The 25,892-nt window shown below is 35.2% G+C and overlaps 1 protein-coding gene across 6 annotated transcripts in view; it reads right to left on the reverse strand.

Moving 5' to 3' along the window:
• NCOA1 (nuclear receptor coactivator 1) overlaps nucleotides 1–25,892 on the reverse strand; it is a 199,994-nt gene that overhangs the window by 122,503 nt on the left and 51,599 nt on the right. The gene's annotated exons all lie outside the window — the stretch shown is intronic.

Genomic DNA, 25,892 nt, shown 5'->3' on the forward strand with positions numbered 1-25,892 from the left:
AAGAAAACATTTATATGTCATTTTGAATTTCTGAGTCCTTTCAGCCTAATATGAGAGCGCATGATACAATAGAAAGCACTAATGCAGGTATTCAATACATACTAGATGCTTAATAAATATAGATTTTCTTTCCCTTCTCAACAGTGGCACCCCTCAAGACAGTATTTGCTTCTAAACGTTACTTCTAGAAATCACTTATTCTGGTCCTCTCACAAGACCTAGCCCTTCTTCGTTCTTGATCCTGGCAAATATGCTCCTGGTAGCAATATATCAAGGTTTTAATGCTCCTGCCTTCCTTGTTTTCCCCATTAATCCAAAGTTGCAACTTTACAGCCTTTTTTCCATCTGAGCCTCAAATGTCAGTATTATTAGCACTCACTATTGGCCCAGGGAAGGTGGTAAGGAAATAGAGAAAGAAGAGGATAGAGAGAGGGTAGGTTCAGGTGGAGGACAGGTGAGTGGTAGCATTACCTCCCTTTCCTGACTCTATAAAGGAGCCAGGTGCTAACTTACTGTTAATTTAAATGAAAATGTTGTCTACTCTAGTGGGAACAAAGAACACTTCACTTCATGCAAAGTGCTCCCTAATGAAAGAACTCAATTCTAACAAGGGGGGAAAAAACCACAGTAAGCTTTATTCTTATGCTTTTATCTAGATCACTCTGCCTCCAGCTGTGAAACTGACTGATGTTTTTAAAGCTCTAAGGAGCTTTTACTAGTAACCATGGTTACTGCTTCAAAACAGCACAAAAAAATAGGCGGGGATAGCAATTTGAGGAGAAAAACAGTTTTCTTGATTTTCATCAAGTGAAGCTGTGGTAACAAGAGGCTGGGCAAGGACCTAAAGATCGCTACTTCTCTCCAGAGCCATGGAGGTGCTTGATTTTTCAGCCCTACAGGTCTAGTACCTCAATGGATCATTTTACCTTATCCAACAGTGATCCCCAAAAGCTAATTTAGTCATTAACAACTAACAATATCTTATTAACTCAACTCACAGTCTTGCCAAGAAGTCAGTGAATTTGCTTTTTCCAGCAGAGCAGCTTAGTTGGAAAAAACAAAATAAGAGCACAAGTTTGCTTAGAAGTACATGAATCTGAGCCTAAGAAGATACCTATTAAAAAGCCATCCAAGTAATTCTTCTCAACCTTTGTGAGTCAAAAGGTTTTCATCAAATGTTCCTCTTTGCAAACCCCTTAGCAACCTTCTCAGGCATTAAATAATTCATTCATAAACAGTGCCTATTACGTTTCAGGCACTGTGTAAGATGCTGGGTATATCACAATAAAGAAAGAAGACAAAACTCATGCATTTATGGAGTTTACAATCTAATGGAGAAGAGAAACATTAAATACACAATTGCAAATTGTTTTAAAGTGATATGAAGGAAAAAATCTAAAGGGTATTTACTGGGATATCAAGAAAAGCTTTGATATATAAAGCGACGTAATGCTGACACTATTGATGCTGGGTAATGGACACTCTACTTTGGTATATGTTTAGAAAGTCTCAACACACAAGTTAAAAAATGAAAGAAATAAGAAGAGACCTGAAAGATAAGTAGGTGTTAAATAGGCAAAGGGTGCCAAGGAAGAATGTTCTGTAGGCCAAAGCAAGGGCAGATGCATCAATCCAGAGAATGTGGGAGTTTGGCACACTGCTGGGATTAAAGCCCTAGCAAACACTAAAGATACTTCACATCCACAAGCTACAGATTAAAAATATTCCAAACAGTGATCACGAACGCCACCAGTGAGCCTTCACTAAGAGCCAGGCAGTAGGCTAAGAGTAAATATGCTTTGTCTCACACGTCTCAGAACAATCTATAAGAAAGGTACAATTATTCCTAGTTTGCAGATGAGGAAACTGAGGCATAAGAGACCAGGTAACTTGCCTACACCTGTTTTTTCTTAACCACAATCATACACCTCTTGATCGTTTCACAAAATGGGATAGAATTGGATAATATTAAGGTCTTTCTAGCTTTTAAACTCTACGCCTTTATAATTACATTTATTTTTTCTATATCAGAAGTTTATACCTGTCATATTTTATAGATCATACAGTATACTTAGGTAATTATCTATATTCGAACAATTCATTAGTTAATCATTTCACAAATAATCTGGTCACCTTTGTGCCAGATACTCTTCTACTAGGTGTCAGAAATGCTGTGGCAAAACAGCTAAAAATCCCTGCCTTTGTGGCACTTACATTTTAGTGGGAAGAGACAGACTACAAATAAAACAAATAACAATATATTATATTAGAATATGGTAAGTACTTTGGAGAAAAACAAATCGGGGGAGGACTGCAGGAATTGCTGATTCCCCCATGCCCATCACTGTGAGCAGGAATTTGTTAAGTACTGAGGCAAATAAAGACAAGAAATACCCGAGTCCCTGCCCTTGAGTTGATCACACTCTAGAAAACAGAAATATGAGAACTTCAAGAAAAGACAAGTAAACAAAGTACTATGGGAACACACAAGAAATGAGTTACAAGGCAGAAGGAAATGAGTTGTAAGTTGGATTTTACTCTCTTAACCACACACACACTCACACACACACACACACACACGATTCATGTAAAAAAGAATGAGGCCTATTATTTTAAAGCCACATTTCAAAATTTTATAAAACCTTATTGATAAATATTTAAAGAAGACAGGAAAAATAGAGACATAGTCCTGTTTGGGAAAACTATTATCGAGATACAAACTGATCCCAAAATTATAGGTGTAATACAAATCAAATCAAAACTAAAATGTGTTTAGAAATACAATCACATAAGAATCCATACTACAATTAAAAGGGTAAAATGTGTAAGGAACCCCAAGGAAATTTTGAAAAGGAAGAAGAATGAGAATAGATATACCCTAATGATTATGAGAACAGTAATATGCTTTTCCTTTGCCTTTCTTTCTATTGACTTCCTTACTATTCTATGAGTAGCATCCATCACCTTGGAGAAGTTAAGGAATGAAAACAGAAAGAAATATTAATATTTTATTCACCTACTAGAAATACTAATATTCACCTTCTTAATTAAAGAAAGGATTTTACAGTAAGATATGACTTGAAAAGTCTGGTTTTCCCAAAGAAGGAATTTTTTTAAAATTCTAATATTTTCTGACCAAGCCTGAAAGAGTCAGATTATATAGTTTCTTCCACATTGAAGAACAGACATGACAGCTAGAGCATAAGGCCTGCTCTCTAGGGTAGACGAATAAAACCTAGAGAAAGTGTAAATTAAAGCCTCAAATTTCGGATTGTGGCCAAAGGACTGTGAGATAAAGTAAGACAGCGACAGGAGAAGGAAGTGATTAGACCAGTACTCCATTACCCTATCCAGGAGGAGGCTGCAAAAGAAAAGGAACATTTTGATGGAATGAGGAAATCTGGGAGTTCGAATGGCTTCTGCGCTGCTTCCTGCTGAGACTGTGCAAAGTGACTGCCTTCCAGGAGCATCCTGTCTCCCGCCCCCCCACACACCAACTTCTTACCTCCCCTCACACACACCTCACACAAGCCGGAGATAACCACATCAAAACAATGCCCAGGAGCATAATCAGGGTAAGGAAGGGTGTGAGATTGGCTCTGGAATCTCCCTTTCTCCTATGGGAAATTCCTGTATGCTCTGAAGTAGTAATAGGAAAGGTAACTTAAGATGCTGGATGGTGAGTTTGCCAGAAGAGGTTACTGTGATAGGGGCAAAGTAACTCCATAGCAGAGGCGTGGAAAAGAGACCACCTGGCTGGAGGGTTCATGGAAAACCCTAGCCAGACCTCAGGTTATCTGTGACACCTGGGAAGATGGCCAACACATCCTGGGAACCAACAAAACAGATCTCAAGTAACATCAGTTGTAAACTTTAGCTGCAGCTATCTGAAGAACACCCAAGGACGGTTCTAGTAGCACCCTAGTAGTCACAATTCCAGGAAGCCTGACCAGTTACTTTAAAGGAGAGATTAGTGAGAAACCAGAGAAGACTGAGGGTCCTACCCTTCCACCACTACAAGGTCACACAAGCCATACACACCCAACCCATAAGTCTGGGTTCCATTATGGAAAGGTGTGAGAGAAGAGATGATAGTTGAAAGACTAAAACCCAAACAGAAACTGAAATATCCAGAAATCGATTTAAATTACTGGGTAAGACTTAGTTTTACCAGATTGGAGTAAGACTGGTAATTTTCCTCCAGTTACCCAAGGACCAGGGTTCATCAGAAAGAAAGATTAGTTATAGAAAAATAAAGCTACATTTTCTTTGAACACCTGAATGAGTGTGAGTAAGCTATAATCCTGCAGGTTTTATGACGTATATTTTATGTGAGCATTCAAAAGAAATACTTCTTGGCACATTAGACACCAACAATCACTTTAAAAGTAACAGTGGACTTTCAGTTCAAGATGGCAGACTGAGTCCATTCATCTACCACTTCTCCTTAAACATCTCATGTCAGGAGGGTGTGGGAGTATAGGTAGGCCACAAAACAATTGTGAAAAACCATCAAAGATGACCAGTACCATTCTGATAGTGAAAACAGCATTTACTATAAGTCTAAAGTCTTTGTCAGAGGGCTTTAGTGTGAACTTTGAGATGGAGATAATTAGCAGGCAAGGGGCAATCTCGATGGAGCAAAAAATAAACAAAAGGCAACACAACTCAGAACTAATAGGCAGTTTCCCTGTAGATAATTCCTTCCCTATAGCAGAAATTGAAGGAGCGACAGGTCCCAACTCATTAGCCTTGTCTCTGCAAGTGCATGACAAAGAAGAAGGTAAATCCACCTCCCATTCACCAGAGCAAGTGGGGAAGCCAACTTGCAGAGTCCTTCGGTCGGGATGAAACTCGATGAAGACAATGCTTTCTAAAGAATACTGACCTTAACAGAATTGCACCAGTTTACAAACATGTTATCAGTATCCAAATCATCTAAAGTATTCAGGTGCCCCACCCCAGACTTACTGAATCATTTTTGTGAGGCCAAAAATCTGCATTTAAACTGCATCTCCAAGGGATTTTATGTATATTCACGTTGGACAACCACTGATTTAAACCTTTATTTGAAAAAACTGTAAAGGAGAATCACTAGCTCCTTAATAAAAACTGAGAGACACTAAGGTAAAAAAGCAGGGGCACAATGACCCAAAGAAAAGAGATTAAGGCAAGAAAAAGAAATTAAATGTTAACTTTAATTGGTATCTTCAGAGATTCAAGAGGCCAATATATCCATGAAACAAGAAAAATATGTTTGTAAAATACAGTAATCAAAGAACAAGAATTTTTAGAAAATAAAACAAAAAATTTTTAAACGACTTTCAGTGAAGGCCAAGATGGAGTACGCCCATTATAGTCTATCTTTCCCAGTGACTATGTTACCGTCCTCGGGTTCTTAGGTTCTCTATGTAATAGAAATTGACAGGAGGCCAAACCAAAAGCTCAGACAAGGTTTATTGGGGCTTATGCTCCAGAACAAAGAAGGAAGCTCAGGCCAGCTGCTTGGAGCATTACATAGGGCAGAGTGAGGGAGGGCTCAACTTCAGCCGGGGTGATCCTTTCCTCCTTGTTACGGTGCTTGCGCAGGCGCACTTGATGCCAAGGTCTGGGCGCATGCTCACTAGGTTCAAGATGGCGACACTGCTCACTGTCTCCACCAGGAAGGTTGTATAGTGGTCAACTCACGGTTGTGTGCACATGCAGGTGTGGGGGGGTTCATTGTCTTGGGGAAGTTTGTGGTTGGAAAGTTGCTTATCTCAGCTTTGGAAAGTTGCTGAACTTCCATTTCTAGATGATGACCAAACTTTCATTTAAAAAATTTTAAAAGCCCTAGAAGTGAGCCATAGTGACAAAATTCTGCCCAAATATATGGCAAACAGACTAAAAGGGAATTTTAACTATAATGAAAACTAAACAATTAAGAATAAAAGTACTTGAAGACTTCCAATTTGGGGAAGACATAATAGATATTATTTTTCCCTATTCATTTCACTAAGTGAAACTAAGTACTGGATATCACATATAACAACCATAAGAAGACTCTAAAAGTGTAGAGAAGACGACAGACCAGGTAAGGACCTCAGGATCCAAGGAAAATGACATGGAAGTAAGTCCTATGGGTTTTCGTTTGTGCCTTACATGTATATCCCAGACCTGATGCTGAAGATGCTGGCATCCTGGAAAAACCAACAGGCCCAGGCATACCCCCCTTCAAAGAAACAACCAACCAACCAAATACAACAAAATCCTGTTCTCCCTAGCTAAAAGATCAGGAAAGGGACAATCTAGACAATAGCTGTTGTACCCAGATAAATATCACAAAAACAAGCAAACAAAACTGTGGACCCACCTTAACCAGCAAAGGTCAAGTGGAGAGCCTAGACTTCCACTTTTGCCACACTTCCCTCCACAGTGATGTCAGAGAAGGCTAATTGGGAGCCAGTCACCACCAGGTGATAATGAGACCTCCTTCTCCATAGTGTCAGTGAAGGCCATATGGAGAGCTTGGATGTCCACCTGGTAGTAAAAAGGTGGCTCTCCCCATCTCTGCTACAGGATGGTGTCAGAAGAGGCCTGGAGGAGTCAGGCCTTTTGCCACCACCCAATAGTAAGAAAGATCCTGCTCTGTGGAGGCCATCTGGGCAGCAGTACCGAGGCACTCCTGCCACTCCCAGCCAGGGAAAAGTCAGTGGAGGCCAGAACTCCCATCTCTGATAATCAGTAAGGAGGAATCTCCCACTAACTTGAGAGTCAACAGAAGCAATGTGGAATCTGGACTTCTACCCTCACCAGGCAGTAATGTTGTGGAGCACTCCCCTCTTTCCCATGCTAGAGCTGTGCCAGAGGAAGCCAGCTAACTCAGAATGTTTAAATAAGATCCCGAGTCTCAGAACATAATACCCAAAACGTCTAGGTATCAAATAAAAATCACTCATCATACCAAGAATCAGGAATGCCTCAAACAGAATGGACAAGGATACTTCACAGATGCCAATACCAAAATGATGATGTTCCAAAAGGATTTTTAAGCACCATCATAAAAATGTCTCATGGAGCAATTACGCACATGCTTGAAACAAACAGAGTCTCAGCAAAGAAATAAAAATATAAAGAACCAAATATAAATTTCAAAACTGAAAAACACAATAACTGAAATAAAAGACTCAATGGACAAGTGCACCAGTATAATGGAGAGAGCAGAGGAAAGAATCACAGAACTGGAAGACAGCTCAATAGACACTACGCAATCTGAACAGCAGAGAGAAAATACTGAAAACAAGTAAATAGTTTTAGGGACCTGTCAGACTATAACAAAAGATTCGTCTTAATAAGAGAAGAAAGAGGGCAGGGCTGAAAAAGTACAAAATAAAAGCTGGTAACTTCTGAAGCTTGGCAAAACACATAAACTTACAAATTCAAGAAGCTATGTGAACCCTAGTAAACATCTCTGTACCTAACACAGGATCCCTAAATATGTAAAACAGATATTGGCTGATATAAAGACAGAGATCAACAGTAACACTATCATAGTAGGGGACTTCAACACCTTACTGACACCAATGGACAGATCCTTCAGACAGAAAATCAATATGGAAAAAGTATCCTTAAATGACACATTAGAGCAGTTGGATTTAATTGATATTTTTAGAGCATTTCACCCTACAACATCAGAATATACATTCTTCTCAAGAGCACATGGAACATTTTCCAAGACAGACCACATGCTAGGCCACAAAACAAGTCTCAATAAATTTAAGAAGACTGAAATCATATCAAGCGTCTTCTCTGACCACAGTACTATGAAACTACAAATCAATTATAAAAAGAAAACCAGAAAACACACAAATATATTGAGATTGAATAATATGTTACTAAATAATGAATAGGTCAACAATGAGATCAAGGAAGAAATCAAAAGACACCTCAAGACAAATGAAAATGAAAACACAATGACCCAAAATCTATGGGACACAGCGAAAGCAATCCTAAGAGGGAAATTCATAGCACTGCAAGTCTACCTAAATAAACAAGAAAAACCTCAAATCATCCAAGGGAACTGGAAAAAGAACATCAAAATAAGCCCAAAGGGAATACAAGGCAGGAAATAATAAAGACCAGAGCAGAAATAAACAAAATAGAGACTAAAAAAGAAAATACAACACATCAATGAGAAACAAAGAGCTGTTTTTTTAAAAAGATAAACAAAACTCACAAACCTTTAGCCAGACTCATCAAGAAAAAGAGAGGACCCAAATGAATGAAATCAGAAATGAAAGAGAAGAAGGGACAACAGACACCACAGAAATACAAAAAATTATAAGAAAATACTATAAGCAACTATATGCCAACAAATTAGACAATCTGGAAGAAATGTGTAAGTTTCTAGAAGCACATAATCTTCCAAGCCTGAATCAAGAAGAAACAGAAAATCTGATAGACTGATTACTCCCAATGAAATTGAATCAGTAATCAACAAGCTCCCAACAAGCAAAAGCCCTGGACCAGATGGCTTCACAGGAGAATTTTACCAAATATTCAAAAAAGAATTATCACCTATTCTCCTCAAACTATTCCAAAACATTCAGAAGGAGGGAAACCTCCCAAGCTCTATTTACAAGGCCACTATCACCCTGATCCCAAAACCAGACAAAGACATTACAAAACAAGGAAAACTATAGGCTGATATCCCTAATGAACACAGATGAAAAAATCCTCAACAAAATATTAGCAAACCAAATTCAGCAATACATTAAGAAGATCATACACCACAGTCAAGTGGGATTCATTCCTGGTATGCAAGGTTAGTTCAATATCCACAAATCAATTAACGTGATACACATTAACAAAATGAAAAATAAAAATCATATAATCTTATCAATAGATGCAGAAAAAACATTTGACAAATTCCAGCAGCCACTTATGATAAAAACTCTTAGCAAAGTGGAAATAGAGGGATCACATATCAACATAATAAAGGCCATATATGATAACCCACAGCTAACATCATACTCAATTGAGAAAAGCTAAAAGCCTTCTCAGATCAGGAATAAGACAAGGTTGCATACTTTCACTACTTTCATTCAACATAGTTCTGGAAGTTCTAGCTACAGCAATCAGACCAAAAAAAAAAGGGGGGGGGGATCTAAATTGGACAGAAGGAAGTAAAATTGCCATTATATGTAGATGACATGATACTATAAAGAACCACAAAGACTCCACCAAAAAAACTATTAGAACTGATAAATGAATTTAGTAAAGTAGCAGGATACAAAAATAATATTCAGAAATCAGTTGCATTTGTATACACCAATAACAAACTATCAGGAGGAGAAATTAAGAAAACAATCCATTTACAATTGCTTCAAGAACAATGAAATACTTAGGAATAAATTTAATGGAAAAAGTAAAAGAACTGTACTCAAAAAATTGTAAGACATTGAAGAGAGAAATTAAAGAAGATACAAATAAATGGAAATACATACCATGCTCATGGATAGGAATTAATATAGTTAAAATGGCAATACTACCTAAGACAATATATAGATTAAACGCAATCTCTATCAAATTACCAATGACATTTTTCACAGAACTAGAACACATAATCCTAAAATTTATATGGAACCATAAAAGACCCCAAATAGCCATGGCAATCTTGAGAAATAAGAAAAAAGTGTGAGGTATCATGCTACCTGACATCAAAGCATACTACAAGGCTACTGTAATCAAAACAACATGGTATTGGCATAAAAACAGACACATAGGTCAATGGAACACAATAGAGAGCCCACAAATAAATCCATACCTATATGGTCACTTAATCTATGACAATGAAAGCAAGAATTTACATTGGGGTAAAGACAATCTATTTAATCAATGGTACTGGAAAAAGTGGGCAGATACATGCAAAAAAGTGAAGCTGGACCACCTCCTTACACCATATATGAGAACATATATGAGAACAAATTCAAAATGAATTAAAAACTTAAATGTAAGATCCAAAACCATAAAAATTCTAGAAGAAAACATATGAAGTAAATTTGGAGACATTACGCTTAGTAATATTTTTACTGATATATCCCCTCGGTCCAGGGAAGCAAACTAAAAATAAACATATGGGATTACATCAAACTAAAAAATTTTTTCACAGCAAAGGAAACCATCAATAAAACAAAAAATGAATGGGAGAAGATATTTGCCAATGATACATCTGATAAAGGGTTAATATCCAAAATTTATTAAAAAAAAAAACCCTCATACAACTGAACACCAAAAAGAACACAAACAACTCAATTAAAAAATGGGCAAAAGACATGAAGAAACATTTCTCTAAAGATGATATTTCTCTTTATGAAACATTTCTCTCAAGAGAAACATTTCTCTACAGATGGCCAACAGACATGAAAAAATACTCAACATCACTAATCATTAGAGAAATGCAAATAAAAACCCCAAAGAGATATCACCTCACTCCAGTCAGAATGGCTACATTCAATAAATCAACAAACAAAAAGTGCTGGCGAGGATGTGGAGGAAAAGGAACCCTTGTGCACTGTTAGTGGGATTACAGATTGGTGCAGCAACTATGGAAAACAGTATGAAAGCATCTCAGAAAACTGGAAATGTAACTACCTTATGACTCAGTAATTCCATTCTTAGGTATCTATGCAGAGAAATCCAGAACACTAATTTGAAAAAATATATGCACCCCTATGTTTACCGTAGTGCTACTCACAATAGCCAACACATGGAAACAACCGAAATGCCCATCAGTAGATGACTGGATATAGAAACTATGGTACATTTATACAATGGAGTTTTACTCGGCCATAAAGAATGAAATCTTACGATTTGCAATGACTTGGATGGACCTAGAGAATATTACGCTAAGTGAAATAAGTCAGACGGAGAAAGACAAATACCATATGATGTCACTTGTACATGGAATCTAAAGAACAGAATAAATGAGCAAACTAAACAGAAATAGTCTCAGAGATATAGGGAAAAAACTGATGGTTGCTAGATGCGAGGGTAGTGGGGATGGGGGAGAAGGTAAAGGGATTAGAAAGTACAAATTAGTAGTCACAATATTGCCACGGGGATATGAAAGGTAGTTTCGGGAATATAATCAATAATGTAAAGATTCTGTAGGGTGTCAGATGGGCACTTGTCTTATTAGGGAGACTACTTCATGGGCTGTGTAGATGCCTGACCACTGCTCTGTACACCTGAAGCTGACGCTGAATAATATTGAATGTCAACTATAATTATATATATATATATTTTTTTTCTTGACATTATATTGAACACTCATATGAATTCTAATAGTGTTTCAGTCTACTGTCTTTGAGGTTTACAAGGATAGGTATTCCTATTATATGCAAATAACTTTTTGGGAGTCTTTTCCTTTCCAGAATTAATATATTTTGTTTTCTTTTTCTTGATTTATTGCATTGGCTAAGCTTTCCAGTACTATGCACGGAATGTGGAGTACAACACGATATCAGATTGGAGGAGCGGGGGTTGTTTTGTAAGGAGTGTAAATGTCTACCCATTACATTGTTTTGTACACCTGAAACTAATTTTTCAAAAATAGTTAAAACAGAGGGGGAAAAAAGCATAAGCAGCAGCTATGTGAATCCTAAACAACATAAGCCCAAAGCAATCTACCAAAACACATCATAAACTTCTAAAAACTAAAGACAAAAACAGCTAGAGAGAAATGATTTACATACAGGGGGAAGCAATTCAAGTTACAGATTTCTCATGTGAAACAAAGGAGGACTGAAGGAAGTAGCACATTGCTTACTAAAGTCCACACCAGACCATTCGTGTTTTTATGTCTCTTTTTCTCTTGTTCCTGACTCTTGGCATGCCTGGAATCTGGGGAATGAATGTCAGATATTGTGTAATAAAAACTGTAGAGGTTATGAATGATATCTTTTTCAATAGAAGATTTTCTTCAGTTTCCGATTGGCAATGGGGGCTAATCCAATCAGAGATTAAGCTAATCTGAAGGCAGTTTTCAATCACATTAAGACCTGTTCTACTTCTCTGGTTCACCTGTATTGCTAGCATATTGATACACCGATTTCTCGACTGAAAACCTAGGATGCTTACCATGACTCCTCTATTTCTACAGCACCATGAAGACTGCTGCAAATTCTGCTTAGCTTCTGAGCCATTCGCTACTCAACTTCTCTACCTATTGGCTTGTGCTACTTACTAATCTGCAACAAATTCTAGGCGAAATATGGTACAGACTTCTGTATGCTTATATTCTCTTCAGGATCTGGGTCGCTCAAACTCTAGATGCCTTGTTAATGTTGACCTCCATTAGTCTCTCCACCCCTGTGAGACTGCCAAAAGCTTTCCTCAGTTTCTCTGTTTCTTAGCAATTACTATATGTTCAACTTTCCTGCCTCTTGGTGGTATCATCTACAAAATGGTGAAAACTCCCCTAGTGGTCGTTTATGTGCCTTTTCCCATTGATAAAATTCAAAATACAAAAAAAACCTCCTAGCAAGTTAGGAACAAAAAATAACTTTTCTACTTTGTTAAAACCTATCAGAAAACGATGGTAAATATTATATTTAGGAATAAAACAACAGGTGTATTTTCATGTGTGTTAAGAACAAGATAGTAATGAGTAAAATCACATGTACTGTCAATATAGTACTTGAAGGCTTAGCCAATGCAATGAATCAAGAAAAAGAAAACAAAATATATTAATTCTGGAAAGGAAAAGATTTCCCAAAAGTTATCTGCATATAATATGAATACCTATCCTTATAAAACTCAAAGACAGTAGGATGAAACACTATTAGACTTCATATGAGTGTTCAATATAATGTCAAGAAATAAAAGACATTTTCTTATCCTTGTAGAAATTACATTCTAGGTTTGGGGAGAGGGTAAGGAAGACAGGTAATAACAAGAAATATAAAAAATTGGTAAACTCTCATGTCTGTTAGAAGGTGATAAATGCTATGAAAATGTAAAATAAAAGTAGGGTAAAGGGAATCAGAACTGGGAATGGGTAGATTACACTTTTTTATAAAAAATCAGAATCACTCCATCTCATAAAAACCTTTGTGAAATATGCGTAAGGTCTTTAAGTAGAAAACCAAGTTTCCAAAAGAACAAAACTTTCGATTATGAATAGAGAAAGTCAATATACATAACAAAATATTAATTCTCCCAAATTAATATATAAATCCAAATAATATCCTAGCAGAATTTTTCATGCTTCTTGTAAAGTAGATTAGAAATATAGAGAAAAGACATGTATATGCATATACATATAAATATAAATAACAAAGACCATTATGAAAAATAACAAAACAGGGCTATTTGTCCTATCAGATATCAAAAATTATTTTAACAATATAGTAATTGGAAGTAGGTGGTAATGGCATATGGGTACAAAATATATCAACGGAACATAACAGAAATTGTAGAAACAGACACCTGTAAATATGGGACGTTAGTGTATACAAACGTGATATTAGCGGAAAGACTATTCAGTTAATAGTGCTAGTACAACTGGCAAGCCATTAAATCAAAGTAAATGAGTAAAAAGTAAACAAAAAAAAGTCAGAGAGATAAAATACCTAAAAGTGAAAATTAAACCTCAAGTTATTAGGAAAAAAGTGTAAGGTGGAAGGGGAATGGAGATTGCTGTTTGATAGGTGTAAAGTTTCAGTTTAGGAAGATGAAAAAATTCTGGAGATCAGTTCCACAACAGTGTGTATATACTTTTTTTTGTGTGTGTGTGCTGATAAAATAATTTATTGAGCAAATTGTTGGTCATCTGACCTGTGCTTTGTTTAGATAAGATTGAGTAAAGAGATACGATACCTGTAATGATTCATACAAAAATGTACATTTAAAAACTCATTGACAGAAGTAGTAGATATATCCTCAAAGAGTCAATCATAAAAAATATTTTGTTCAAAATCTATATAAATCTTCAAAATTAAAAGTATCTCACACAAAGATAAATGATACAGTGGTCTCGCAGTATAATAACAATTTTTCCCTATAAAGTTTAATTTCATAGTGTATAATAATGTGCTAAAATATATATATTTTAAACATTTTTTAAATTAGTTTCAGGTGCACAAAACAATGTAATAGCTAAACATTTATCATTTATACCCCTCACACAGTGACAATCCCCCTCCCCCATCCACTACCGCTTTGACATCGCACACAGCCATTACATTTCCACTGTCTCTATTCCTAATGCTGCACTCCGCTTCTTGTAACTGTGTGTATATATATACGTATATATATAATTGTAGTTGACATCAATGTGAATATACTTAACACTACTGAACTGTACACTTAAAACGGTTAAGATGGTAAATTTTGTTATGTGTATTTTACCAAAAAAAAAGTTAAGTATTTTTACAAAAAAGTGGTAAATGAATATTTTTAAGCCTTTGGGCAAAGAAACCTTTCTTTAAAAGAAGTACACATAAGTCATAAAGAAAAAACTGATAAATCTGACAACTTTTTGGGGGGGCTTAATTTCTGTATATCAAAGGACAACATAGTCAAAATGGAAGGCTAATAATAACCTAAGAGAAAATACCTGGCATTGTAAAACAGAAAAAAAAAAAGGATGAGTAATCAAATGATCTGAAGATATTCTACAAATCAATGAGAAAAATGTTCAATATCCAACAGGAAAAGAGATAAAGCATATTGTGAATAGGCAATTCCCATTAGAGAAAAAACAAACTATCCTAAAAAATAAAAAATACTGTGGATGCCTGGTCATGGCATTGTACACCAGAGACAGGACATTAATGAATGCCAACTATAATTTTATGTGTATAATGTGATGGCTCGGTGTGAGGTCGGGGTGGTGGTGGATGGGGGGAGGGAGGTTCACGGTGTGAGGGATGTAAAAATAAAATAAAATAAAATAAAACTAAAAAAAATAAAATAAAATAAAATAAAAAAAATAGTAAAAAATATCAACCTCACTAGTAATCAGGGAAATAAGTATTAAAGACTAAGAAGATATTTTCCATTAGTCAATTCAAAACAATCTGAAGCTTGATGATAACAGTTCACAAGTGTGTGAAGGGATCCTCACAAATACTAATGATAAAGGTATAAACTGAAAACGGCATTTCTAGAAGACAATCTGGCAGTATCTTCCAAATTAAAAATGCCAAGTATCACCACTATGTCCCTCCTTACAGAAGATGACAATGGGTTCTATAAAATAATCTTGAGAGAAAGAAATCAAACCTGAATCTCATCAAACCTCCATAACCAACTAAAAATTTACAGGAAATACAGAGAACAGAAAAACAAGTTAATGTTATGGGATGCAATAAGCAAGAGCCAGATTTTTTCAGAGAAAAATCTTCAGGACAAACAACCCAGTCTCTTCAATCAATACACTGCAAGAATTTAAAACAGTGAAAACAGAGAGAAAGAGGTTATCAGGGAGAAGGAGAAAAAAAGAGGGGGGTGGAGGGAGAGGGAGAAAATGGAGAATAAGAGATTAAAGAGGCCCTTTTTTTAAGGGTATATCGATCACTTTGTGAATCTTATTTGCATCCTAATTCAAATAAGTAAAATAGTAAAAATATGGAATAAAATGTTTCTGACATTAAAACAGTTTAAAACTTGAATACCGACTGTATATACTTAATGATATTAAAGAATTATTGTTAATTTTGAAGTGTGATAAGGACATTGCGATTATGTTTTTCAAAAAAGTGAGAGAACCTTATCTCTTGTGGAAATAGGAAACATTTACAGATCAAATGACATGATACCTGGATTTGTTTCAAAACGTGAGAGGGGAGAAAGTGAGTGACAGTATAGATAAAATAAGATTGGCCATGGATTGGTAACTGTTGAAGGTGAGTAGGAATTCATTATTCTCTTTTGTCTACCTTCGCATATGTTTAAAATTTTCCATAATAAAACATTTTAAAAATGCATATAACATGACTCAGCAATTCCACTTCTGTATCTTAAAGGAACCCTCATACAGGTGCATGAGGAAGCACATACAAGGATAGTCCCATCTTCATTGTTTGTAGCTTCGAAAAATTATAAACAATCTGCAGTAAAAACCTTGAGGATCCAAATAAAAATGTGGTATAGCCATAATACAAAACACAATGCAGAAACTGAAAAACTACAAAACACAGATCACACTGTAGAGTGAAAAAAATCATATTGCCAAACTATATAAATATACCACTTATGAAAATAATGCACACAATTATATATATTTCCTACAAGTATGTGTGTATATATGGATATGTGTGCATATAAATCAGTGTATATGTGTATATATGTATGTATATACATAAATATAAATGGACTGAAAATATCTGAAAAGATAGACACCAAATGCTTAATTAACTACAGTTACCCATGAAGAGAATGGAAAAGAACCAGAACCGTGGGTATGCACAAGATGGACTTTAGTTTTAATCTATCTTATTAGTGTTTCAAAATGGAGAATTACTCCTATAGGTAAAATTTATTTTTAGAAAAGAACATTAACTCACACATTTTTGGTGTTCCTTTGCAAATCAACAAACCTTTATTGACTTTTGTACAAAGAGAACCACGAAATATCTCCTAAAAAAATTAACTGTACAATATATCCTTCTCTATATTAAAAACCAAGGACTTATAGATATGAATGCAATCAATCGGAAAAAAAATACTGGGTTAAACTACATGAAATTGCTAATATTCTACCATTTTTGCCTTCAAAAATGGCAGTTTCATGAAGTTTAACCTAACAGATTTTCTAACAGCAATATTCTCATTGAGGGAAATTCTTTACATGTATATATAATATACTCCTGAAAATTTGTATGAAAGATAAAAATGTGTGAAAAAATAAAACAGGCTGCTATTAAAGGTTAAAAAAAATGTATGTCCCTATTTTACTTGACTAGTTGTCAACAATAATCAGAACATTTCTACATTTTATTCCAATTCTGTCCTCACACACAACATTGGATTAATATTCTTTAATCCAATAAGCATCTGACTAAAGCCAAAGATTTATAATTTTCATCTTGGTCTTAACTAGATATTCAGTTTATTTATAAGCATACTTATGTATAATTATCACTATCAGCTGAAGTTCTTTAATTTTCTCATTTTTACAAACTAAGAGCAAGTGTAATAATATTCCAAGGACTGCATAAATAATTTTTTTAAGGATGGCAACATTTCTGACACCAAAATATTGGATAGACACAACTAGGCAATATTATTTCAATTGGTTACTGAGTTGTTTATTTGTAAGAAAAGCAGGGTATAACGTGCAAAAATACAGGTTGTATAAAAAAGTAAAAAATATAGAAACAAAAGACTTTGTAACTACAATTATCATCACAACAATCCTAATACCAAAAGTAAGACTTCAGAAATTAGGATTTATACCAAAAATTTGTGGGAAAGATGCAAGAAATAACTGATTTTCTATTCTTCCTCTTAGATCTTCAATTTATGTCCCCCACCAATTCATTCTGCACATTGAAGACTAAAGAGACTTTTACAAATATCTCTTTTTAAATGAACTTATCAGGTCTTTCCCTTACTTAAAATCCATTAAGTCCTATGAGGACCAAATGATGCGTTTCCTACAGGAAATAATCAAATAATCAAATCATAGTAATCAAATTTCCCACTGTTGGCCAATTAGGTTGTCTTCAGTTTTTAGTATTATAAGTAATATTATTGTGACTATAGCTCTAATACTAACACAGCTTTTGTGTTCCTTGAATTATTTATGTAGGGTATATTTCCAAGAATAGGATCAATGGCCATTGACATGTTTATAGTTTTTAAGACATAGACTACCATACTACCCTCCAAATGAGCTGTACCAATTCCAAAAGCAATGCATGAGCACTTGATACCTATGGACTATTTCATTATAGTTATTTAATAAGTATGAAAAGGTAATTCACTATTATTTTAATTGCCAAGGAGGTTGAACTCTTTCTCCTTACGTTTGTTTACTCTATGTCGTCTTATGTCCTAATGGGGATTATTTTATCAATGTACTTACTGGAATCTTGGTGTTGTAAATTTACATTTTTAAAATATTCATAGTAATTTGATAGTATTTAAGGTCATATCTGTAAATGTTTTCCATTTTGTTATTTTTTTTCTTTTTAATTTTGTGTTGGTTTTCTTTACATAGATGTGTTTAATTTTTTACAGTCAATTTTTAAGTCTTTAGATTACTATTCTTTGCATAGTTTCACTAGTTTTTCAACTTTAAAAAGTTAACCATATGTCTATATATAGACAGGTTCAACACTAATTTTTCTTTTTTAAAATAATTAAATTTATTGGGGTGATAACGGTTAGTAAAATTACATAGGTTTCAAGTGTACATTTCTATAATATATCATCTATATATCACATTGTGTGCTCACCACCCAGAGTCAGTTCACCTTCCATCACCATATATTTGACCCCCTTCACCCTCTTCTACAATTCCCCTCTCCCTCCTTACCTTCTGGTAACCACTAAACTGTTGTCTCAACACCAAGTTTTCTAACTGCTATTGGGTCATCCCAAAATTTATTAAATAATTCTACCACTTGACAGACTTTATGCTTGTTATTATATATTAAATTCCTAAGCCACATTTTCTCAATTCTAAAGATAGCTCTTTTTATTAATATTTTCAGGTTTCTGAACCTAGGTGTATCAGAACTAATGTCCAAAGAACCAACCAGTAGCCAAGCAAAAGAATAAGTTGTGATGTAAGTCACTGCTTGCCCATGTGTAAACCTATAGGAAAAACCCTCCCATAGAAGGTATCGTATCTCTATCCAAGCATGACTAGAGCTGAATTAAAGTGCATAGGTAAACTCACCTGCCGTTAAATTTTAAGTCAAATCTGAAAGCCTGTTGCTTGAAAATGTTTTCAGAAAAATTAAACTATGATAAAGCACTGAAATTAAAAGCCATTGTGATGCAGAAGTTGTCTGTTGCAAGACAAGCAAGAGCAATTAAAGGCAGTAGAAATTGCCCAGTCTCTCAAAATAGATCACAGAATTTTCAGACCTGGGAGACATTGGTGTGACCAATAAATACTTTAAAGTACTATCACCCAAGTGCTGGATATCAATCTGTCAAGAGTTTCCAGCTGACTCAAAAAGAAGTTCTTTAATCTATAACTTATCTATAGAAAAATTGAAAAATGAGTTTAACCAAAAAAGAAGTTAAATTTAAGTATTTCCCATGGGACTCAAAACTATGTCGACAATCATAATGTGTAAAGAGACCCAAAAAAGTAAGCACAGGTGAGAAAAATCAACATGTCAGAATGTGAAAAAGGATTAGACTCAATATTATGATTCCAAAGAAGATGGTATAGAAATTATATAGATAAAGGTATGCTTCTGTCAGTTAATTTCGAAGAAAGATTTTAAAAATAAATGTAATGTTTCTTCTTGAAAATATATTAAATCAAATTATATATCACAATTAATAGTCTTAGAATTGAGAAAATGCACTGTATATATGTATGTATGTGTAAATATGTTTATCTACATCTATTCAGTTATTCACTCATTCATTTCTGAGTAGAGGAGAGTAAGAACAGAGAAGCAGGAACAAAACTAAAAATATAATGTATAAAGACCAAACTCTTCTAAAACCTAAAGGCTACTGAATGAAGTAAAATACAACCCAAGTGAAAAATAACTACCAGTTAGATAACTAACTAGCAAATAACATAACCAAAAACCCGGATAAAATTAAAGGTGAGTAATAGCAAATAGAAATAGTTGAGAAAAAGTAAATAAAGGTGGGTCTTAATTCGATTAAAAGTAAGAGCATTTAAGAGCTTACTAAAATTATGTTGACCAAGATTCAGATCAACCAGCCTACCATTGCAATAAGGTCCAAAGAGAGTGGAAGTGAGAAGGGATGTACCAGGCAAAACTGCTGGTTTATTATTATCAAAGGGCTTTGACCACAGGCAATGAGGGACTCCTCTGCCTCAGTTACAGGTAAGCCTAACACCTGACACACCGTGAAGAAGACAACTGGTTTCTTGGCTTTTACTTAGTCCCACATTTTAACCCATAGAAAAGAAGGAAAAGACAAACTATTTCCACAAAGCCATGATAGAATAACAGGGCTCGGATTAATACTCCTGGCTTATACAACCAGAAAACTGGATGAAATAAACAACAGTTTTCAGATATTGGACAACAATTAAAGCAGGGTGGGATCCCTGAGAAAAGGGGAAAAGTGAGGTGAGCTCTACAATTTCCCCACATTATGCCCTTGAAGCAGTTTCCAGTATGCAGTGTAGAGAGGGAAGGCGTCAACAGAGCCTGGCAGTCTCAGCAAGTTGAGGAAACAGGCTCACATTGAGGGAGCCAAGGCAGCCAGAATTTGTGGAAAAGCATACCAGAGAGAAGGGAACTGCATACAGTGACAGGGCTCTAGAGCTCTACAGAGGCGTCCCCTCAAGTCTTCAGCAGATACTGACTGACCTGTCATATGTGAGAGGAAACTCTAAAGTTGGGGAAAGGACCACTGAAAAACAAATAGGCCAAAAGATTCCTGAAACTCAAACAAGGTTAGGATTTCTTTGTATTCCTATCAAATAGAGTGCAGACCTCATAACATATAAAACATTAAATAAACTCCTCAGGTTTCAACTCTAAATTAGCTCTACAAAAAAGGATGCTCTGTAGCTACCCTAACAAAGCTTCCTCAAAACAAAGCAAGTCTAAAAAAAAAAAAAATCATCAAACTGATTTCAAAAAATTTAACTGCATGCTACAACTTAGTCCGACATAATTTAAAGGACTATAACAAAATCCAGCACTCAACAAGATAAAATTCAGATGTCTGACATACAATGAAATTTACTAAGCATATACATTAAAAGGAAAATATGACCTATAACCAGGAAAATAACACATCCATAGAAACAGACATAAAACTGACAGAGATACGGAACTTGGCAGACAAAGATGTTTAAAATGACTGTAAATACACTCAATACTCTCAGGATGGTAGAGAGACATGGAAGTGTTGAGGAGAAAAATGCAAGATTTCTTTTAAGGGCCAAATGGAATTTCTAGAAATGAAAAAGACAGTATCTCAAATGAAAAATACACTGGCTGGGATTAACAAAAGATTGAACAGTTAATATGAAAACACAGCAATAGAAAATATCCAAAATGAAGCACAAAGGGAAAAAACACAAAAAAGAAAGAGAACACCAATGATTTGTAGCAGTATATCAAACAATGTAATATACCTGTAATGGGGGTCCAAAACCTAGAGAGGTGATAGAAAAAAATATTTGGAGAAATAATAGGCAAAATTTTTTCAAATCATAAACTCAACAAATCCAAGAGGCTCAACAATATCCAAAAAAGGATAAACAAAGAAAACACTTAGGAATATAAGTATCATAATCAAATTGTTGAAAACCAGTGATTAAGAAAAAAATGTTAAAACCTGCCGGAGGTGGGAAAAGATCCAGTATGTACAGAAAAACAAAGACTTCTCACCAGAAACTATGCAAATAAGAAGTCAACTGAGTTACATTGCTAAGTACTGGAAGAAAGAAACTGTCAACCTAAAATTCTATATCCACTTAAAATATATTTCAAAATGAATATGGAAATGTTTTTAGACAAAGGTTGGGAAAAATCCGTTACAAAAAGAAATGCTCCTTAAGCATAAGAATATAAGACCAAAATTTGGATCTACACAAAGGAATGAAGAACAGCAATAACAGGAAATATATTAATAGATATAAAAGACATCTTTGTCTCAGTTTTTTATTTGTATTTTTCCTCAATTATCTTAATTTCAAAAAAAAATCTGCTGTGTTTACAATAAAAGAAACTAAAAAAGCAATGCCCCAAAAGAATCTCACTTTCATTAAGTAACCATTAAGATATTTATACTGATTTCGTAACATTAATTGGGCACATTTCCATCTTTTTATAATTTCTAGAACAGTTACTCACCAAGGAGTTAGTTATATGTTTCTTGAAAGCTAGAAAAAAGCTCACTGGCAAAACGATCTGGCCCCAGAACCAATTTCTGGAGAAAATTCTTTGAAATTTCTTCCATAGTTTTTGGTTTACCCTAATTTTCTTCTTGGAAAAGTAGTTTGGGTGTTTCACAATTCATTTCAGAGAGATTTCCAATAAATTGGCTTAGAATTAATAAATAGAGCTTTCTCACAATTTAAAAAAAAAACACCTCTTTTCTATTTTTATATCTCCTTTATCCTTCCTTACTTTGGTTTTCTATCTTTTCCTTGGTAAGATTACTCAGATATTTGTTTTTAACCCTAAGAAGTAGCCCTCAGATTTTTCAAGTTTCTCTTTTTCAATTCATCTGCTTCTGCGTTTATTTTATTTATGTCCTCCCCTTCTTCTAGGCATTCATTTTGTTGGTTTTATTTGCTTGTTTATTTTATTGAATTCTAAGGTTGAGTACATTTATTTCTTTTTTTTTAATCAATTTGCTTCTGAGCACAATATCAGTTTTAGCCTGAGTCTCATTTCAGTTTGCTAAATACCAGTTATTGTATATTTGATCTCCTGTTTGAATAATTATTTAAGAACTTTTTCTGTTTAAATTTTCCAAGTTGTTGAAGTAGTGCATTTTAAACTTCTGTTGTAGTGAGAGACTGGACGTATACCGTTTCAGCTCTTCTGGAATTAACTGCGATTTTTCTTTGTTGTTTAACCTAAATTTTTTTTTTAAGTGTCTCAAGGTCAACTGGAAAAGTATACTTAACCCCAAATTTAAGTGAAAGCTTTGTAAGTGACTAAATAAACCCCATTATAAGCAATGTAAGGCCTTAAGGCTTTAAATTTTTACCAGCAATGTAGGCCTTAAGGCTTTAAATTTTTACCAGCATTACATGCACCCATATAATATTGAGAGTAAGGACAGAGATTCTCAACTTTGCACCTAACCTAATTTTATGTTTACATTGCTAGACCTGTAATAGGCAAACAGTGTTTCTTAATAATGTGAAGAATTTCTAATTTCAAGGAATGTCCAAAAATTCTTGGAAATTTTAATAGCTATTTAAATTCATTTCTTTGTCAAACATTTCCATGTTCATTTTTAATTGAGAAAGTTAAAGATCATTTTATATCAAACACTATTTTCAAAACAACAAGGCATCCTTCCTTCTCAAAAATAGTAAAATGTGGGTTGACTAGTAAGTAGCATATTAGAACTATGACCTTTCGTGTATGAAACACTATATTCCAACTACTATATGTATCTGTGATTACATAACTTTTCAGAAGCCCTATTATATCATAAACTTATACTGAACTAGCAAAATGCCTAAATCCCTGGCTTTCCCAAATCTATGCTTTTGCAGTTTGTTTAATCTAGAAGAATAATTCACTTTATTTTTTTCATTCTGATTAAAAATCAGTTTCTGAAATCAAACTTTGATTTTACCCCAAGAGAAAGAGATGAATACTGGCTCTTCTGTGAGTTAACTTCAAGCCTTATTAAGACTCGCTTTCCTTATACATAAAATAGATATAACAATAGTTTACACCTTATAGGGTTATTGGGACTGTATCTGAAAAAATATATAAAGTAGCTATCACAGTGCATGATAGACACATAGTACACATTAAATATTAACTGTTATTATTACTATAGTTTTGCTTTTTTCGTATCAATTTTTTTTTCTCTTAAATTTAGTGATCCCATACTCTGTAACTGACCACATTAGTTATGCCTCGGTTCTCTTAAGATCATCTTCAGAACAATAAATGTCTCAATGCCTTTACCAACTGATAACAGATGTTAAACTGAGCACCTTTCAACTATGCTTAATTTTCCATATCACCTTTTCACTTCCACAGCATCCAGATGAATCTTGGAAAGTACAGTAGTCCCCCATTACCTGCGGGGGATATGTTCCAAGACCCCCACTGGAGCTGACACCCTGGCTAGTACTGAATCCTAGGCAAGCAGACCTCAGGGACACTGCAGGCTCCCTTCCAGGCCATCACAAGGAAGTGAATATCACAATCAAGGGAGACGTGAACTTTTTGTTTCCCAATGCATATAAAAGTTATGTTTACATTATACTGTAGTCTGTTAAGCATGCAATATCATTATGTCTAAAAACCAATATATATATAACCTTAATTAAAAATTACTTTATTGATAAAAAAAAAATGTCAACCATCATCTTAGCCTTCAGTGAGCCATAATCTTCTTGCTGGTGGAGGATCTTGCCTCGATGTTGATGGCTACTGACTGATCAGGGTGATGGTTGCTGAAGGTTTGGGTGGCCTTCTGCCACCCTTCAGCACCTTAAAATAAGACAACAATGAAGTTTGTTGCATTGACTGACTTCCTTTCACAAACAATTTCTCTGTAGCATGTGATGCTGTTCAAAAGCAGAACTTCTTTGAAAATTGCAGTCAATTCTCTCCAACACTACCACTGCTCTATCAACTAAGTTTATGAGTAGGTAATATTCTAAATCCTTTGTTGTCATTTCAACAGTCTTCACGGCATTTTCACCAGGAGTAGATTCCACATCAAGAAACCTACTTTCTTTGCTCACCCATAAGAAGCAACTCCTCCTCTGTTAAAGTTTGTATCATGAAGATTACCGCAATTCAGTCACATCTTCAGGCTCTACTTCTAGTTTTCTTACTGTTGCCACCACATCTGCAGTTACTTCCTCCACTGAAGTCCTGAACCCCTCAAAGTCATCCATGAGGGTTGGAATCAACTTCTTCCAAACTCCTGTGAATGTTGATATTTTGACCACTACCCATGAGTCACAAATGTTCTTAATGGCATCAAGAATGATGAATCCTTTCTTTACAGAAGGTTTTCAATTCACTTTGCCCAGATCCATCAGAGCAATCACCATCTATGGGAGATACAGCCTTACAAAACGTATTTCTTAAATAATAAGACATGAAAGTTGACATTACTCCTTGATCGTGGGCTGCAGAATGGATGTTGTTAGCAGGCATGAAACAACACTCGTCTCGTTGTACATCTCCATCAGAGCTCTTGGGCGACCAGGTACACTGCCAATACGCAGTAATATTTTGAAAGGAAACTTTTTTCTGAGCAGTAGGTCTCAACAGTGGGCTTAAAATATTCAGTGAACTATGCTGCAAACAGATGTGCTGTCATCAGGCTTTGCTGTTCCACTGACAGAGCACGAGCAGAGAACGCTGAGCATCACCCTGAAGGACCCTCGGATTTTCAGAAGAGTAAGTGGGCACTGGCTTCAAGTTCAAGTCACCAGCTGCACGAGCCCCTAACATGAGCCAAGGCAGTCTGTCCTTTGACACCAGGTACTGACTTCTGTCTAGTTATGAAAGCCCTACACGGCACCTTCTTCCAATAGAAGGCTGTTGCGTCTACACTGCAAACCTGTTGTTCAGTGTAGACCCCTTCATTAATGACCTTACCTACAGCTTCTGGAGGACTTGGGGCAGATTCCACACCAGCACTTGCTGCTTCACCTTGTGTCTTGATGTTACAGAGTTGACTTCTTTCCTTAAACCTCATGCACCAACCTCAACTAGCTTCAGACTTCTCTTCTGCAGCGTCCTCACCTCTCTCAGCCTTCACAGAACAGAAGGTAGGGCCTTGCTCTGGATTAAGCTTTGGCTTAAGGGAATGTTGTGGCTGGTTTGTTCTTTCCAGGCCACTAAAACTTTCTCCGTATCAGCAATAAAGCTGTTTCACTTTCTTATCTCTCGTGTGTTCACTGGAATAGCACATTTCATTTCCTTCACAAACTTTTCCTTTGTGTTCATAACTTGGCTGTCTGTTTGGTGCAAGAGGCCCAACATTCACTCTATCTCAGCTCTTGA

Source organism: Rhinolophus hipposideros, assembly GCF_964194185.1.
Source record: "Rhinolophus hipposideros genome assembly, chromosome: 12".
Lineage (NCBI taxonomy): Eukaryota > Metazoa > Chordata > Mammalia > Chiroptera > Rhinolophidae > Rhinolophus > Rhinolophus hipposideros.